Genomic DNA, 18,786 nt, shown 5'->3' with positions numbered 1-18,786 from the left:
TCAAGCCTAGAGAGATGATCTGCGACCTGATTTTCGAATCCCTTTCGATCTTTTATTTCGAAATCAAACTCTTGTAACAAAAGGACCCAACGTATCAGTTGCGGCTTAGCTTCCTTCTTTGCCATCAAATACCTCAGTGCAGCATGGTCAATGTACACCACAACCTTGGACCCTAGCAAATAGGACCGAAACTTCTTGCTCGGTCACCGTGTAGTTCATCTGCGCCGCATTAAGTGTCCTACTAGCATAGTAGATTGGGTGCATAATTTTACCGTGCCTCTGGCCAAGCACAGCACCTATCGCAAAACCACTAGCATCACACATCAGCTCAAAAGGTAAGGACCAATCCGGAGTAACAATAACAGGAGCAGTAGTGAGACGCTCCTTTAATTCATCAAATGCCTTTCAGCACTTGTCATCAAATACAAACTTAGCCTCTTTTTCAAGAAGCTTACACATCGGGTTAGCAATCTTGGAGAAATCTTTGATGAAGCGCGTGTAGAACCTAGCATGTCCTAAGAAACTTCGAACACCTTTGACTGAGATGGGTGGAAGACGTTTTGCAATCACATCTATCTTCGCTTGATCGACCTCAATTCCCTTTTCAGAGCTTTTGTGACCGAGGACGATCCCTTCCTTCACTATAAAGTGGTACTTCTCCCAATTAAGCACTAGATTTGTCTCCTCACATCTTTTCAACACTTGACCCAGATGGTCAAGACAATCATCAAACGAATCACCAATAACAGAGAAATCATCCATAAATACCTCCAAGAAGTCCTCTACCATGTCAGAAAAGATCGACATCACGCACCTCTGAAAAGTGGCTGGTGCATTACACAACCCAAAGGCATTCGGCTGAACGTAAACGTCCCATAAGGACAAGTAAAAGTCGTTTTCTCTTGATCTTCCAAGGCAATGTTGATCTGATTATAGCCCAGTATCCATCTAGGAAAGAATAGTAAGACCTCCCAGCTAGCCTATCCAGCATTTGATCAATGAAAGGCATGGGAAAATGGTCTTACAAGTGGATGTATTCAACTTCCTATAGTCCATGCAAACACGCCATCCAGTAACTGTACGAGTGGGAATCAGCTCATTCTTTGCATTAGGCACCACAACGATACCTCCTTTCTTTGGTACACATTGAACAGGACTTACCCACTTGTTGTCTGCAACTGGATACACTACCCCATCGGCTAACCACTTTATGATCTCCTTTTCACGACCTCTTGCATGTTCTGGTTCAATTTTTGTTGATGCTCAACACTCGGCTTGCTGTCCTCTTCTAGCTGAATTTTATGCTCACAGATGCTAGAAGGAATGCCCCGAATGTCTGCTATGGTCCAACCAATAGCACGTCTGTACTCACGCAAAATCTCCACTAAACTCTTCATCTGTTCCTCAGTCAATAATGCTGAAATAATAACTGGCAATGTCTTGTTCGGACCAAGGAACTCATACCTCAAGTGTGATGGAAGCTGCTTGAGCTCAAGCTTTGAAGGCTCAACAATAGAAGGCTCAGCTGGTGGAGTAGTTCTGTTTGCAAGATCAAGATCAAGCTTTCTTGGGTGGTAAGTGTAGGAACCTAGACCCTCAAGCTCGTTAATAGTCTCTACGTAGCCCTCCATATCACAAGCATCAAAGTTTATCAGAACCGCAACGAGAGCTTCTTTCAGACTTTCTTCTTCCATTTTATGTTCAACAGCATCATCAATCCCATCAAACGAATCAATAACCGAGATACTCTCATAAGCGCTTGGCAACTTCATCCCCTTGCTTGCTTGGAAAGTTAGTTCTTCATCATTCACACGGAACTTAATTTCACTCTTTTCGGAGTCCATAAGCGCTCTTCCCGTAGCAAGGAATGGTCTTCCCAAGATAATGGCAATGTCTCTATCCACCGCGCAATCCAGAATTACGAAATCAGCAGGCAACATGAACTTGTCCACTTGCACCAACACATCATCTATAACCCTAATTGGCTTCTAGATAGATCTGTCTGCCATCTATAATCGCATAGAAGTCGGTCTAGGAGTCCTCAATTCATATTGTTTGAAAATATCAAGGGGCATCAAGATAATACTCGCCCCATTATCACACAGAGCACGAGCGAATGCATGAAGCCCAATATTGCATGGAATGGTAAACGCCTCTCGGTCTCCCTTCTTCTAAATTGTGGTGGAAGAAATAATTGAACTCACACGATGAGTTAAATTCACTGTCTCATGTTGAACAGACCTTTTCTTTGTAAGCAGGTCTTTCACAAACTTAGCAAATCCGGGCATCTCTTTGACAACATCTAAGAATGAAAAATTCACTGTTAAGTGCTTCAACTGATCATAGAACTTCTGACACTTAGCATCATCATTCTTCTTTGCCAACCTCTGAGGAAAGGGAGGCTTTTCTTTGTACATCTGAGTCAAAGGGAGAAGAGTCCTTTTTATCGTGTGTTTCCCTATATCAGCAGCAACTTCTGGAATATCAGCAACTTTTCCTTCACCACGGACTTCGTCATCAATAATAGGAACATCAGAATGCACATCTTCTTCCTCAATAATCGAATCTAGATTAACCACCTTCTTATCAACACCTTGAAGTATTTTACCACTCCTCGTGCTAATAGAAAAAGTGCATTCCACTCCCCCACCATTCTTCAGGTTTGGAATAGTATCACTAGGAAGCCCTCCTTTTCTAGCAGGATGTTGTTCTCTAAAAAGATCACGCATCTGCTGTTCAAGATTCTGAATAGCTGCTGAATGAGAGACCACCGTCTCTAATAGCCCAGATAATGTCTTTTCAGTGTTTGTCTGACTTGCCAACACTTTTTCAAGCATTGATTCCAACCTCGAACTGCCTTGATCATTAGATTTCCCTGTTGGTGGAATATAAGGGTTGGAACTTCTGTTCCCAAGATTTTCGTTATTTTTGTTATATCTCCCTTGGTTCGGTCCACTATAGTTATTGTTGTAGTTTCCTTCGTTGTTGTTATAGTTCCCTTAATTGTATGACCTCTGCCCTTGTTGGGGTCGCTAGTATCTCTGAATTGGCCCAGGAATATCCCCCTTCGCTATGTAATCTTCATACTGAACATTCTCAACTTGCCGAGGGGGGCCCTCTTGATACGGACCCTCTAGGACTTGGTACATTCTAGGCGGCATGCCTGAGATATCTTCGCAAACGTTCACCTTCTTCACTTCTCTCTCATCAAGCCTCTTTGTCAGTAAAGAGAGACTAGTGGCCAATTGTACCAATGTCTACTGCGTTTCCTGGCTATCTTTCACAATATTTTGAATCAATGGTGTTCCAAGTGGTAGCCCATAAGAATTACTTGAATGCCATGCTTGGCTATGTGTAGTCAATCGATCAAGTATATCAGTAATAGTAGCATAGGACTTATTCATGAAACAACCGCTGGCAGCATTATTGGCTATCGCTTGGGTCATCCAACCCTCTATAGAACTTCTCCTTCAAAATCTGATCTGGAAAGACATGGTTTGGACTCCTATCCAAATATTCTTTGTACCTCTCCCAAGCTTCAAAAAGTTGTTCCCCATTACGTTGTTTGAACTCGTAAATCTGATCACGAATTTCAGCTCTTTTACTTAAAGGATACCACTTCCTGAGAAACACTCTGACCATCTCTTCCCATGTAGCAATAGATTTTCGGGGCAGCTTTGTGAACTATTTTCTCGCTTCTCTGGCTAACGAATATTTGAAGAGTTTCAGCCAAACTGCTTCTTGAATCACACCCCGCTGGATATGCTGAGAGCACACATCCAGAAAGTTTGTTATGTGTTGGTGAGGGTCATCATCGACTACATTCCGAAAGTATCCCTCTTGTTTGAGCATATGATAGAGGGAATTATCAAACTTGATAGTAGTAGCAGTCAACCTCAGATGAATGATTGCAGATGCAAAGTCTTCATCTGCTTCTTGTTCATCAGCAAAAACATTCTCGATCGGAAGTTCGTTGTTAGCCATGATCACCTGGTTTACAAGGTAGCAAACAAGGTGTGTTGGAATATGATAAAGACTTTAAGAAGAGTAAACACTATTTAGTAATTTCAAAACCGTATTCCCCGGCAGCGGCCCCAAAATTTGATACGCTCAAATTACACCTATTAATGATATAACGCGGACGTTGTCAAATATAGTAACCCAACGAGGTTGCGGTCGAATCCCACAGAGAATATGGTGCGAAAAGTTTACTAAACAAGTATTATACTAATCTTGCGGTCCTGGTGTATTCCAGAAAATAGTTTTATAGTTGATTTGGTTTGTGGACTAATTTAAAGTGACTGAAAATTTAAAGTTGTAAATATATGGGTAAAAAGAACCAAGATTGTGTCCCGCCAGATAAAGTGTATGATCATGGGTATCGATCTTGATATACTTCTAATGGACTGTTTATATGGATGCACTTAACCTCTATGAGAATCTGAATTATTTCCCAATAAGAAAAGATTATTTCTTTCTATGCTTTTTCCAAAGATAAGAAAGTATGCATGAAGAACGGTTAATTATGCCAAGTAAATTCCTCTTATTCCTAAGTGAATTTAATAAACAAGGTTTAAAGTCCTGAGTTCTTGTTATTTGTTCTTACCTAACCCTAGCTATTTTCCCAAATAAACTAAAGTTTATGGCGTTAGCTAATGTTTGCAACCACTAACTATATGATGAATACAAAGAACAAATAAACCCTAACAATCCATTATGCGTATATCTTTCACGATCCCCAATCACAACACACCCATCCTTGGGTTCACAGCCTTAGTAAAGGTGTTTAGCTACTCATGGCAACAAGAAAACAATAAAAGATTGAAGATCGCATAATTGAATTATTGTATTGAACTTACGAATAAAACTTGAAAGTAATGAATGTAATTGTCTGGAAATCTGCAAAAGCAATAACAACTCAAAAGTAATTACTACAAGTCTAAAACTCCATATGTCTGAAAAATAAAACCTAAATAGGTATTTATATAAGTCAAACTCGGAATAATCAATCCCATTCCTGTTCTAGCTCGGTTTGCATTTTGACAGGTCGTCTTTGTACTTCGACGGTCGTCGACATGATCGACGACCATATCGATGATCTGAGTATGCCTTTTTCACTCTACAGGAACTCCATCGTTGAAGCACTTCGACGGACCGTCGATCATGTCGACGGTGCACGTCGAAGATCTGATGATGCTGTGATGATATGTTACTTCGCAGGAACTTATTGACGAGGCGATTTGACGGACCGTCGAGCATGTTGATGGTTCGTCCTTATGCTTATCAGAAAAGATTGCCTATTTTCCTCATTTTTTCACTTTCCGAGCATTCTAACTTCAGAATACCTGCACAACACATAAAAAACATCTCAAACTAACACAAACTTGCTCGAAAATAAGTAAAACTTAGAGTTAAAGAGCATTAGATGTGCCAAAAATCCTGGCACATTAGTGTTCATTGCCAAGAACAGTGGAACCACATGGATTCTGCTCCTAGACTTAATGAGTTAGGTTAGAGTTAGGTGTCCTGGCAAGATTGATTATGACTTTGACCAAAATGAAGAATAAGTGTGCATGTGTGGTTAAGTTGGAAACAAAGAGAAAGGATTGGTAGAAGTGTAGAACTAGGTTGCCAATTTTCCTTGACCTGGTTTTGTTTACTTGTTCCTAAGAGTGCATTAACTACCTCTAGTTGACACTAAGTTTGGTACCTAAAACTCAGACACAGGACGGCCTCAGTCTTGCCCTCTTTCCTGCCATGTCCACATCACCTGATTGGTTCTGTATGCCTTCTCACTGGCAAGATGTAAAATTCTTTGGTTCATTTCATAATGGTATGTTTTAGTGCTGATCTGCCTCCCTTGTGTGTCACAGCTTGTGTGTGTCTTCCCATGGTTATGTGTCTTTGATTTCCTATCCCTACTCATCCCATATTTGTATACTGCAGTTCATGTTATCTCTCCATGATCATGCTGCTTTACTTCCTTATCCCATTTATGGTCCACTGGTAGGCTACAGTTGTGTTGATCCCCTATGACTAAGTGTCTTATTCTTTGCCTATTTAGTTCCTTTCAATTTGCTTTGGGCCTCTTTTATGAGTGTGTGTTTGGCCATACTATTTGCTACTACAAGTCCACAAATTTTATTACTCTGGTTCTTGATTTGCATTGTGTTATGAACCTGGACAATTTTTTAGTGTTTTATCCTGGACTCTGCCTATGTTTTTGTGGCTAAATTGGTGTAGGACAAGGTAATTTAAGTTAGGGTCTAGTCTTAGCCTGCCCGGTGACCAGCCATGGCTGGGGTTCATGAAACCCCTTGGAACATGTGCGACATCGGGAATACGGGGGCGACAACTCTCCTTTCCTCTTTGTTACCAAAGACCTGCCAATAGGCCTTGTGGTATACATGTTTAAGCATTGGCATAGCTGCCTTACTTCATTGACTTGTAGAATCTGTTCGATACATATGTACATATTTGATATATATCGTCTTCTACTTTTTTTTTTTTGTAAGTATAATCGTGATAAGTTCAGAAAATTATAAACTAACCGGTTTTCGTTTTCCTTTTCTCCCTCACCACATGACCACTTGGGTCGGTTCAGCTTGCCTATTGGGCCTCAAGCCCAATAAGGAAAATTCTTTCTCTGAAGATATTTATTCCGTGAAGATGAATTAAATAGCTTGGCGCAGAAGGTCCAGCCATGGGTGAAAATGGTCGGCTAGGGGCTTGGTACGCCCCTAGTCTTTCCATTTCCTTTACTTGTTCTTGTTTTCCTTTTATGTTGAGCTTTTATGTATTTGTAAACTTGTAAAAAACTCATGTCGTAGTGGAATGCTTATCGTATGAACTAGTAGTCTTAGGATAACGGTACTTATGCCGTTTAGATTGATTCTAAGTCCCCAAAGTCATTTTTTCAAAACCCGGATTTAGCGTAACGATTTTGACAAACTTAAACAGAGGATTAGCTAAACTATTTGACACAGTTTTAATTTTAAGCAAGAACAAAAAGAATATTTCAAAACCACAAATGTTGTAACATTGTTAAAGTAAAACAGACTGGTTTTCAAAGCTGAAGCATAATTTATTTGTAAAGAATAAATCAAGTTTTGTTTTCAAACTAAGGCTAAAATAAATAAGTGTTTTGGACCAAATTAAATGACAAAATCTGGTATATATATTTGGCCAAAAACCCCACTGATTTTAGCAAAAAATAATAATAAGGCCAAAAACTGGCCAGATTAGACACAAAACAAAAAAGGGATTTTTTGGGCCAAAGCCTATTCACGGATAAAAAGGGATGATATGGACATCTCAAAATCTTTAAACCCAAAGCTCATTTCGGCCAAAAATGAACAGACCTCTTCAAAAAAATATAGTGTTGGCTACAAAACCTAAATACGGGACAAATATCATAACTTATCATAAAATGACGTGTTTCCTATAAACATTCGTACGTATGAGTTCTCCGATAAAGCGTTCCAAATGTATTATACAGATCAAACCAAATAAAGTATGAGTTAAGCATGGAAAAAATTAGATAGTCAAAACATAATAATTGCATATTCTCAAATAAAATGTATAAAGATGACAACTTTATACTGATTTTCCAAATGAAATACATCATCCCTATATACAAAGAGGGGAATTATTTTATCCGAATATTATAAATCCGAATCTATGTACCCTATATATAAAGGGATGTATTCAAGTTCTTTTTCTCAAAAATGATGTGCCAATGACAAGATTTTTTGCGAGAATAAACACTAAATAGACAGTTCATGCAAATACTCATACATTGGAATTCAAAGGTCAACCGTATAGTATGGATCCTTAAAATTTTGGTGCCTAACACCTTCCCCGGAGGAGCATATGAACCCTTACCTAGAACTCTGGATTACGAAGGATTTTTCACTGTATTTAAATAACCTTCACCTCCGGTTTTCCTAATTTCCTAAAAATTAGGTGGCGACTCTTTCAAAAAAACAAAGCCCGAAAGAGCACCAACGAGTTCGTAGTAGCTTTTATGCCTTAGCCCGCATATAAAGCGAACCGTTACATAGGTCCATCACAAGTGGTGGGAGAATAAGAAATGTTACATGATATGCTTGCTTCAACTAACAAAGATTTGTTTGAGTTGCTTGGAGATGGACGTCAAGAATTGTATGAAGGGTCTAAGTACTCAAAGTTGGAATTTTTATTAAAGCTTTATCACATAAAGTGTTTGTCTGGATTAAGTGAAAAGGGAATGACTATGATACTAGATCTACTCAGAGATGCATTTAAATTTGCAAAGATTCCTAATTCTTTTTATGAGGCCAAGAAAAACATCAAGAAGTTGTGTCTTGATTATATCAAGATAGATGCTTGTCCAAATGATTGCATGTTGTACTGCGAAGATGATGTTAATGTAGAAACAAGCAAGTATTGTCACACTTCTAGATGGAAGCCCGAGAAGAAGAGAAATAAAGATCATGCGCCTACTACAAGTAAAAAAAAACAAAAGAAGAAAAGGAAATATCCTGCAAAATTTTGCGCTACTTCACATTAAAACCAAGATTACAAAGATTGTTCATGTGCTCTAAGATTTCAGAGCATATGAACTGGCATGTGGAGGATGGTAACAAAGATGGAACCATAAGACATCCTAGAGATGGTGAGGCATGGAAAAGGTTTGATACAACTTTTCCTGAATTTGCTTCTGATCCTCGAAATGTTCGATCAGGCCTAGCTAGTGATGGTTTCAATCCTTTTGGGACAATGAGTACTAATTATAGCATATGGCCTATGGTTTTGGTTCCATATAACCTTACTCCTTGGTTGTGTATGAAGCAACCAAATTTCATCATCTCAATGATCATTCCAGGTCCACGTACGGCAGGGAATAACATAGATGTATACCTACAACCCCTTATTAAGGAGTTGAATGAGTTGTGGAGTGAAGGTGTGGACACTTTTGATTCATCAAAGGATGAAATGTTTATAATGTGAGCAGCTCTTAAGTGGACAGTTAGTGATTTTCCTGGACTAGATATCTTATCTGGTTGGAACACACATACTGGTCTTACATGCCCCTCTTGTAATTTTGACGCAGAACCTTGTTGACTTCGTCATAGTAGAAAGTGGTGTTTTATCGACCATCGTCGATTTTTGTGAAGAAATCATAAATTTGGAATGATGAGGCATCGTTTTGATGGGAATGTTGAAGAGAGGAACCCTCCGAAGAAGTTATCAGGGTCAGACATTTTGCAACAAGTGAAAAATATCAATGTCATATTTGGAAGACAAGTAGAATTGAATGGTAAAAGGAAACAAAATGGGAAAGGGAGTGTTGGGGAAAGTGCAACTCAACAACGGATAAAAAAGAACATATTTTTCGATCTTCCATATTGGGAGTTTAACTCATTGCTCCATAATTTAGACATTATGCATATTGAAAAGAATGTGTTTAACAATATTATATACTCTTTGCTAAATGATAAAGAAAAATCAAAGGATCATGTTAAGGCTCGAAGAGATCTACAAGATATGGGTATAAGGCGTGATCTTTGTCCGGATGAGAATGATAAATGTCGGCTTGGTGCATTTACAATTCCAAAGGAGAAGAAAGTGACCTTCCTCAAGACTTTACAGAATATCTCAGTGCCGGATGGTTATTCAAGTACTATATCTCGTTGTGTTTATTTGGATCAGAAAAGGATCTTTGGACTAAAAAGTCATGATTGTCACATCCTTATGGAAAAATTGTTACCGATAGCAATACACAATGTGCTTCTAAACCAGGTTGTTGCAACTTTGGTCGAGCTTTCCTCCTTTTTTAGGCATCTTTGTTTGAAAAGCTTAACCCCTGCAGACGTTGAAAAGCTACCAAATTGGATTGTGGAAACTCTTTGCCATCTAGAGATGTTGTTCCCTCCATCATTTTTTACTGTAATGGTTCATCTAACTGTTCATCTAGTGGATGAAATAATACAAGGTGGCCCCATGCATTATCGATGGATGTATTTTGTTGAAAGGTAAAATATTTCTTATTCAAAATTATTTTAATCGATCTTGTGATAGAATTTCAATGTAAATGATTCTTCTAACACCTTATTATTTTGGTTATAAATTGCTAGGTCATTTAAAGTCCCTTGCAGGGAACATATCACAACCAGAAGGTTCCATAGCTGAAGGCTACATAGTTGAAGAAGCTCTAACTCTTTATTCTCGTTATTTTGAGGGAATTGAGTCAAGGTTAAATCGACCTAAACGTGTAAACGATGAACCAAATTGTAATGAAGCTTCTGAAAATTCATCTATGTTCCCCTAACAAGGTAAACCTATTGGAGGCTCCACAACATAACCATTGACTCTTTTGGAGAAAACGCAAGCTCATCGATGTGTTAATTAATGGCGCAACAGCGAAGCCATTTGTTGAGTAAGAAATTAAAATTTATTTGATTTAAAATAAACATTTAGAGTAATTGGATTTAAATTGATTCATATAACACCTTTGTAGTGAATTTAGACATCGCATCAGAAGAAGTAGAGGCCGAAAACGTTCACCAACAGAGGTAGAGAGGAGAGCTAGTAAAGAGTTCCCTGATTAGTTTCCTAAGAGAGTGAGTGAATATTATTAGAATGTTTCCTAATTGGTTTCATAAGTTTTCTTGTATCAATTGATAATTTCTAACAGAAATGTGTTGTCTATTTAGATAATGAATCCGGATATAGCAGACACTATCTCTGATGATATGAAGTTCTTAGCACAAGGTCCGGCACAAGATGCAAGAAGATTCAGTGCTTATAACATTAATGGATTCAAATTTCGGACTTTGTCTGGAGAACAAGGATCAAAAACTCAAAATAGCAGAGTTTTTCTTGTCTCTGACACTTCTAGTGTTTCATCTAGTACAGATAGTTATACAAGACAAGAACACCTGCCATATTACGAGAGGTTGGATGATATTGTTGAGCTTAATTACTATGGTCGATTCAGGGTTGTTCTCTTCAAATGTCAGTGGGCTAACACTACTCAAAACAGAGGGTTCAAATCGGATGTTTGGAAGTTTAATTGTGTCAACTTATCTAAATTGATTCACACTGGTGATCGTGAGGATGACGATCCATATATTGAAGTATCACAAGAAAATATAGTATACTATGCTGATGATGAAACTGATAAAGGATGAAGTGTGGTTGTACATCTAAAGCCAAGAGATTTTTTTGACATGGGAGAGGTTGATGAAGAGGAAATATACGAGAATGAACCATATCGACAACAAGAATTTGGACAATTTTTTTATGTTGATTTTGAGAATATCCAAATTTCAATAGAGGAGCATATAACTGAATAGATATATCATTACTTTTTTAGTTCTCTTCATCACCGTTTTTTCCCCGCTTGATTAGGAAAGTTTCATTAGTGTTTTTTCCAGAACTTACTAGCTTTTGGTTAAGAAAGTTATCTTTATTCTTTATGGAATTTTTGAGTTGCTTGTTACTTGGGTTCTGCACAGGATTTAGAAAGTTTTTAACGAGCTGTTATAGTGTGGATCTTAATATGTTCAAACATTTTTTTGAAAGTTCACTTTTGAACCATATTGGTTTCTTATTTTGATCTAGATCAATTGTTATGGTGCACCCTTTTGATATAATTCTTGATCTTTCTCATTTACTACTGTTTTTAGCAGCTATATTCAATCTTGACGTTTTACTGTGGATCTGCTTATTAACTTCATTACTTCCTACTGCAGGATTCATTATTGAATTGTAGATATGCCAAGGTTCAAGCTTTTGCAGAAGAAGAAAAATTCAGTTCAGTCAGTATCCCAGCCAATTGCTGAATCAGGACCTTCTTTTCTTCAATCAATGCCATGCCTGCCAACACATCCGACCACGTCATTTCGGGCCACAACACATCTGGCCCCAGCATTTCAGCCTACATCGCAGGCGACTCTAACATTTCAGCTGGCATCACAACCGTCTCAATCAATTCACTCAATATCCCATCCAGCTCCGATAGATCAGGCCTTACCACAGTCGGCTCCAGAAGTTCACCCAGCATCACAGCCATCTCGGTCAGTTCACTTGACATCACATTTGGCTTCGACAGATCAGGACTCACCACAACCATCTCGGTCAGTTCACTCAACATCACATTTGGCTTCGACAGATCAGGACTCACCATAGCCAGCTCCAACAGTTTAGGCCGCATCCAAAAAGTTAATGAACTGAAAAACTTTAACGTGTGAAGAACGTATAGTGGATGATTTTGATTACCATTTGGAGATGGACGCGACCTTCTTTCACGCTTTTGTGGAATTTTGGCGTGTGACAGCGCTTTATTTCCAATCAACTTTGAGAAATGGTTGAGTTTACCTATTTCATATTTCAACCGCATCTTCGATCAAATTATAAAGGTATAAGCTCTATATTCTTACAACTATATCACTGTTTCTTTTTTGGTGAGAAGGACAACTATATCAAATTATAAAGGTATAAGCTAACTAAAGTTTTATTCTTGAAGGCCAAGTTCTTCTTTAGGACAACCGAGTCAGTTGCAATGGGACATGTCTATAAATCTATTGGAAAGAAGTGGGCTGCAAATAAAAATAATTTGTGGAAGATACATGAAGACCTACTTAAAAGTAAAATTGAGATTATTGAAAATGTGTCGGATGGTATTCCTCCACATGATCGATGAATTTCTTTTGTTGATTACCAATATAAAGATTCAACAAAAGTACTTATGTAACTGCTTATACTAGTCTTTCTAATTATATAATTATTTATTTTTATAATTGAGTTTCAAGTATATTTTTATAAGGCAATCCATTTAAGAAATGCTGAAAATTGAAAGAAACAGACTATTTCACACACAGGCGGCTCCAAAGCCAATGCTACGAGAAGGGCTGAAATGGTGAGTAAATTAACGTACTATGTAATTATTTCTGAGTAGTAAATAATTCTGATTTGATTTTTATTTATAGATAGCTCAGACTGGACAAAGGCCTGGACGAGCACAAATATACCTTGCTACTCATAAGAACCAAGATGGAGTATATGTTAATGAAGCAACAAAAGAAATATGCGTAAGTTTCTGTGAATTCTCAGCTTATCTCAAGAAGCAAATCATGAGGATTGGGGAGTAGGACAGATAATTGCAGCGAGCTAATGCTGGTTTTTGTATCTGAAAAACTGATCGGTTGTCATCTGACTGAAGTTTTTTGTTCAAGGTCTTTAAACATAAGCCATAGACATGAATATTAATATACTGGAGTAGTATTAATATAGCAATATGATCTAATTCCATGCTCTCTGTTTCATTTGAAGTTATTTTTTCAAATTTGTCCTTAGAATCCCATCTCTTTGCTTTGTATCCTATATCCAAGGAATCAAGTTAAAGTTTGTCCATCTTATGGGTTAAAAATTAATGTGCTCACGTATTCTCCTTCATGTTTAAAATCCATGTCTCTTAAGTTCTTTCTTCTTTAATTTGATGCATTCCGATTGGTTTATTTGTGACAATGAGTTTTGTATGTGTGGGAAAAAATTGAGTTAGCTTTAAGCCAAAGCACGATAGACGAGTCTCAAATTTGGCGAAATGATGCCATCAGCAAGGTACTAGGAGAAGAGCACTCTGGAAGGGTGAGGTGCTTGGGATTAGGATTTGTCCCCAGTAAAGTTTTTAAACAAGTAAGACCACGTTTTGGTGGTACAAGTGCTTCAAGCAGTGAAGGTTCATGTTCATCCCAATGTCAACAGAACCATAAGCAAATGATGAATTCTCAGGAAAAAATGATGAATGCTTTCAAGGCATATATGATAATGAAAGAAGGGATGATACCAGAACAATTTGCGGTGTTCTTTGCTGCTCCTTCGGTGGTTTATCCTACAACAGTAAGTAAAGTTCTTCATTTCTTTTTCATTTAATTGGTCTGTTTACAAAGATAGAGTGGCTTTAGGTTATTACTATTCTTGTAGAACCTAGAATTAATGCAATGTCTAATTCTGGGATGATTTTTATAAAATTTAGGAGCATAATGCAATTTTAAATTATATTGTTTACTTGTCATGTTTCTTAGTTGCTAGTGATTATTGGCTTCACTGACTTGTATACGTTACCAATATTGTTCGACTGCTCCAACAAAGTATATATGCATCTGTTCTAGGACTTGCAGAGTTCTATGTAGTACATTATGCTCGAAGTTCAATCATAAATGATTTGAAAAGAATTCTGAAATTTTTTGGATTTGATTTCTCTTTGAAAAGGGAGACTTCTCTTTGTGTCTGTGAAGTCTGGTTTGTTGTGTAATAAATTGAAGCTGCATAAGAAACAAGCAAACGGAAAGTAAAAACAGAGTAGTACATTCCGGTTTGTTGTGTACTAAAATAATAGATAAGAGTTCCTAGTCCTGAGATCAGTCACTAGAAGTTAGATGTTAGCAATTTTTTAGGCAACTTTGTGTAGACGTTGCTTGTAATTATCCAGGGACTAGAAGTGTTTTTTAGAAAGTTTAAAACTTCATTTTTTGGGACTAACTAAAAAGGAAAGAGTGTCGTATAAATTTGGACAGAGGGAGTAGTATTTATATGAAATTGATTGTAGCAAGTGTGTGAGATGAAAAAGAGGTTTAGTTACTTTTGATTGTGATTGATGCTTAATTTTCTACTATGTTTTATTTTCTACTGTATGAGTAGTTGGATTCCTAATCAAACTTGAATAAAGAGTTGTGGTGTAGGATAGAAGTGGGTTCTGATTGATTTTTGAGGTAGTGTGATATTTAACAATAGATGACTAGTTGATGAGAAAGATTCTAAGTGAGGAGCATGTGAAACATTTTGGATTGAAAATGTTTGAGCGAGTTTTCAAGAAACTGCTCGAGTTTTAGCAAAAATGACTCTTCAGGGTCGTATTGATTGGTTGAAAGGCCTAAACACCATTTTGGGGAAAACCTCAGTAGACTATAGAAGTATAAGGTTATCTTTTTGGGACAACGGGAGCATCAGAAAAGGTTGTCTTGGGAAATTTGGACATGATTTGGCCTTTTGTTGCTTGATAGAGTTTTCAGGCTTTACTACACTTACCTCCTGGTAGCCTAGTAGTTAAGATGTAGAAGACTTACTCCTGGTAGCCTAGTAGTTAAGATGCAGAAGAGTTATACAACGAGGAGGCAAAATAGTTGGATTACTAGTGAACACTAACTAATTACCACTAAGAATGATGATAAGGTACTTGAAGTGAAGAATGAGGAAGCTAGTAATTTAGTTGGCAGCTAGTTATATTATGAATAATAATAATGGGATTGTATTGGGAATGGTTCCAGAATAAACAATCATATACATGATTTGTTACGTAAGAATTGCCTAATTTAAGATTATTTACACTTAAAAAATTACTCTTATCCATTGATAACACACATTTGTCGTATTATAATGTGTATAAAATAAAATACCGTTACTAAGTGAGGGACCAAAAGTGCAAAATTTAATAATCATTGGTTAAATGCACTAAGAAGAGTTACAAGGAGTTGTTTATCATGTACATATATTAGACCTAACTGTCAAAGCTAAATGTTGCAAATAAAACAGAAGTCTGGTTTATTACAGGGAGACTTCTCTATAATAAATTTTTTGGTCTACTATGTTTTTACCCTCTGTTTGCTTGTTCTTATGCAGCTTCAATTTTTTTGTACAATTTTGTGTTGTAGTATTATTTGATTTGCATTGAGTTCGTTATCTCTATGTTTTGGTTTGCTGCTTTATAGTGCGCTTTAAACAAAGCTAGGTTTGGACCTAGTTGCATTTGGAGCTGAAATTTAAGAACGTGATAAGCTATTTGTTCAATCCTACTCTATTTTTGTGTTTTTATGCACGTTCAAATTATGTAAGATTTTGTGTAGCTGTATTATTTTAGTTGCATTGAGTTTGTTATCGCTATTTTTTGGTTTTCTGTGTGGTTAATTGTGCGCTTTGAACAAAGCTAGGTGTTCTCCTTAGTTCGAAGTTCGAACTAAGGATCTAGTGAGATTTAAATGAATTAGTGGATTAGAGTCTCAGAATTTAATCATATGGATTTTGATCAGCTAATTATTTAATTCTAATAGCTAACACTGTTTCTATGTTTTTCATTATGCAGCCAAGTGATGCGGCTAGTGGATCCCTTTCACCCATGGACGTAAGAAGATCATGCGATGATAGTAATCTTAGTGACAACCGTTGATTTCATTGTATTGTGTGGTAAGAACGGATGTTAGAACGTTGGAGTGAATGTATTGTGTTTAAATTTAGTTTTTGAGTCTGATGATGCTACTTAAATTTTTAGTTTCAAAAACTAAGGATACTTTATGATAACATTTGTGATTTTACGATATGTTATCGATATCTCTTAAAGTTTTAAAATATATTTTGCTTTGATTAATATTTATAGCTTAATTAGTGATTTTGTGATCAATAATATATAAATTGTAAAATTCAATGAATTGTTGGGGGTTATGTGACTGCCAAGACCTTTAAATATAAGCTAATTTGAAGAAAAAAAAGTAAAAATTATATTGTGGAGGTTCTAAACCGCCGCAATTCGTAATTGTGAATTATTTTAAAAAGATTAAATTTTAGAATTACGGGGGTCAACCGCCGTAAAATAACCTCCGCTACTTAGTTCTGGCCTTCAGCAAAAAACCGCCGCAATTGATTGCGACAACTGTTATTGTGGGGGTTTTCTCAACCGCCGCAACAACACATTGCGGGGGTTTCGAACCGCCGCAAACCTTAAAAATAACCCCTGCAAATTTAAGCATTTTTTTGTAGTGAGCAAGCCCTATAAATGGCCTCAAACCTCCTCTCCAACCACTTTTCAAAGCTTGAAAGCACACATACATTCTTAGAAATCTTCTTTTACCTTGTTCAAGAGCCTATTTAGATATGTTTATAGTCACACCCCTTTTTCCGTTCCCCATGCGATAAACGCGCACACAGGTTGTTATTATTAAAGGTTTTTTCCAATTGAAGTGATATTTTGAGAAGGATTAATTATTTATATAGAGTTGCCACTTGGAATTGAGTTTTGGTGTTCCAAGTCACCTTATGAATCCCTAATCAAAAGAAAATGACTCTTTTATTATTGGTCCGCGAAAACAAAAATTCAGGTAAGGAATTCTGTTGACCGAGAAAAAGGTGTTAGACATTCCCCGAATCCCGTGGTTTCAACACGGTTGCTTTTATTGACTAATATCCGGCTTAACTAATTTTTGGATAAATTATGCTTGTGAGCCTTGAAATGCTTATGGCCCACCTTTTGTTCGCTTTAATGCTTATTTTATTTTTATTAATGTATGGTGCATTGGTAGCAGCGCTTTCCAGTCTTACCACAAATTTGATTTGTGTCTCTCGCGCCTTTACAAACGTTTTTACCACTCTTTTCTTTTAATTTTAGAATGGGATTTGAAATAAATGCGCCCTCCATCTCGCTCTCTCACAATTATTAATTAGTTGGACCTTAAATTTTATCTAGGCCCATTATTATACGGCCTAATTTTCTCACACCGAACAAGTAAACTACTGTAATAAGAGAATATCTCAAATATACTAAAAATAACTCGTTGAATGTTTCTCCAAAATGACAAAGAAGTGATCTGGATATCAAAGCAGCATAATGAAACTTCCCATGTTGATTAACTTTTCAAAACTTTCAAACCTTAAACCAATATTTTTACCATTATATTATTAAAATCTAGATAAACTTAACTCCTAGGTTGGCTCATTAACACCCTTGATCAGCCCCCAAATTGATAAACATGAAAAGACACGTCATAAGAGGATCTAGAAGCATACTTAAACAAAGACTATTATGGCAAGGATTTAAACATGGAGGTAAGAAACCCATTCAACATTTAACATTGTAAAATAGATTTGGAGCATGAAATTCATCTTCTCAAGGAAAACAAAGGAGAATTTAATTAAGCAAGTTCATTCAAATAACTTATAAAATAGAAAAATACAAGTAAAGAATGGACCTTTGTATCAGAGACCTCGACTGCGACCGGAGCTTTGACCCTCGACCTCACCTCGACCAAGAATAAACCCAAAGAGCTGCTATTTCGCCTGATATTTTCGTGGTTTTGTGGTGGTGAAACTCGACTAAGAACTGGTTTTCACGATAACCTTACCCGTCCCTTCATTCCCCTGGATTATTATGTGTATGAATATTATCTATGCTATATGTGAATGAGAGGGTTGTTTATACGGCTTAGCTGCTAGGATTTTTTTTTCTTAACCGATTAGATCTTGCTGCTTATTAATGTGTGTAAGCTCTCATGTCTTTAGCTATTTAGAGTATGCTTAGGAGTACGGTTTTGAGTGTGTTCATTCTTTTCTTTTTTTCCAAAATGCTCATGTATAAAAAATATCTTGGAACGAACAATAGAATATTCCTTCCCAAAATAGAATGTGTTTTTTACCAAGTGACAATACACTATTGGTTCTCCTTTTTTTTTAATTGATAAAAATACTACTCCTAATTAAAAAAGCAAGATTAAAAATACTCAGTTACTCGATACTTATTTATTACAATCTTTAACTTTAAAATTAACTAAAATAAATAAATCGTATCTATTGGGAAATATAAATCGTATCTGTTGGGAAATTTTCTTTCTTTTGTTGCAAATTAAAACAAAACTTATATTCTAAAAATGAGACTCTTTTTACGGCTTTCAAATTCTCTAATAAAAACCTACTAAAAAAGAAAAGAAATAAAAGTAAAAAATGTGTTAGACTAAAAGGGAAAATTAGTCAATAAGACAA

At 36.6% G+C, this 18,786-nt stretch overlaps 1 long non-coding RNA gene across 1 annotated transcript; it reads right to left on the bottom strand.

The window, feature by feature from the left end:
- Nucleotides 1–4,821: 4,821 nt before the first annotated feature.
- Nucleotides 4,822–18,288, bottom strand: LOC132623661 (uncharacterized). The gene is made up of 2 exons (XR_009576317.1): nucleotides 18,000–18,288; nucleotides 4,822–5,345 (listed from the first exon to the last, which is right to left on the bottom strand). It is a non-coding gene; the product is annotated as an uncharacterized LOC132623661 (long non-coding RNA).
- Between the last annotated feature and the right edge of the window lie 498 nt (nucleotides 18,289–18,786).

The sequence above is a fragment of the Lycium barbarum genome, chromosome 12 (assembly GCF_019175385.1).
Source record: "Lycium barbarum isolate Lr01 chromosome 12, ASM1917538v2, whole genome shotgun sequence".
NCBI classification, from domain to species: domain Eukaryota; kingdom Viridiplantae; phylum Streptophyta; class Magnoliopsida; order Solanales; family Solanaceae; genus Lycium; species Lycium barbarum.
This window is presented reverse-complemented; position numbering and strand designations above follow the sequence as displayed.